This window comes from Cebus imitator, unplaced genomic scaffold (assembly GCF_001604975.1).
Source record: "Cebus imitator isolate Cc_AM_T3 unplaced genomic scaffold, Cebus_imitator-1.0 Scaffold427, whole genome shotgun sequence".
NCBI lineage: Eukaryota > Metazoa > Chordata > Mammalia > Primates > Cebidae > Cebus > Cebus imitator.
In genome coordinates, this window is record NW_016107742.1 from 33,382 (window position 1) to 34,926 (window position 1,545).

Sequence of the window (1,545 nt, forward strand, 5' to 3'; positions counted from 1 at the left end):
CTGGTCTTGAACTCCTGACCCCGTGATCCGCCCGCCTCGGCCTCCCAGAGTAGGCCAGCTTTTACTCACAAAATTAATGTTTCAAAGGCCTTGCCCTACTGGGTCCTCTGGACCTAATCCTGAATATGTTCTTCTTTGACCCCTAAGCCTCTCCAGGGAAGTCTCCTCTTTTTCCTGTTGGATCTTGAATGCTTTCGTGCCATTCTGTGTCCTAGGAATGGACTTTTTAATCCCTCTAATTGGCTTTCGTAGGTCCTGCAATTGGACCCCACCCTTCAGGTTATTGTTATCCCATCTGGGATTTGCATTTGGGAATTTCTGCTCAGCTGGCAAGACTCCTAGCCTGGGAGGATGATGTCGCTCCCAAATGGTCACAGCTGCCCTTCTAATGATTCCCTCTCTTTCCCAGTAAACAGAAAATTCGTGATTGACATCATCTCAGCCCAAGTATAAAAATTGAGTTCTAAAAATCGGGGCCAGGCTTGGTGTCTCATGCCTGTAATCCCAGCACTTTGGAAGGCCTAGGCAGGCGGATCGGTTGAGATCGGGAGTTTGAGATCAGCCTGAGCAACGTGGTGAAACCCCATCTCTACTAAAAATGCAAATATTAGCCAGGCATGGTGGCGGGTGCCTGTAATTCCAGCTACTCTGGAGGCTGAGTCAGGAGAATCGCTTGAACCCAGTAGGCGGAGGTTTCAGTGAGCCAAGATCATGCCATTGTGCTCCAGCCTGGGTGACAGAGTAAGGCTCTGTCACACACACAAAAATAATAATAATAATAATAATAATAAATATAAAAAATAGAAAAAAAGACCAAAAGCTGATGAATAGGTTCTTTGGGTCAGATAAAACAGCAATACTTTATCATCTTTTGCTTTTCCTTGTCTCTGTGTCCCTGGTTTGAAAAGTATCTCTTCAAACCTGCAACATTCTCCCCAATGGACTATCTGGGAGAATGTCCAGTGGGTCTTTTTCATTTCCTCTTTCCCTAGGCCTAGAATCCCTGTTCTGCATTCTTGGTTAGTCTCTGTGTCTGAGCTTTTCCCGGTGTACTCAACTGTCCTTAGTGGAGGTTTCTTGGACACACTGAGACCTCCGAAAATGCCCAACCAGCAAGGCAGTACTTACAGTCCCACTTTCCTTGGCTCGTGCACGAGGTTGTCTGGTTGTTGTAGTGCCTGCTTTTCTCCCTGTGTCACTTCTGTCTCCTGAATAACAGTTTTAAGTCTGTCACGGCTACTGCGGGGAGCTGGGACCCCTGGACAGAGCAGACCACATGAATCAAGTGGGACGCATCTCCCCTCTTGGCCAGAGTCTCACTCTATGCAGGCCCAGAGATCCCCACATGGGCCTGCATAGAGTGCAAACAAACTCACTCCTCCAAAGCCAAAGAATGGACTCAGAGACCTGGAGAACAGTAAAAGTAAGACTTTTCACCTTCTTTTTTTAAAAAAATTTTTAATTAAAAAAATTTTTTTAAAGATGGGGTTTCACTATGTTGGCCAGGCTGGTCTTGAACTCCTGACCCCGTGATCCGCCCGCCTC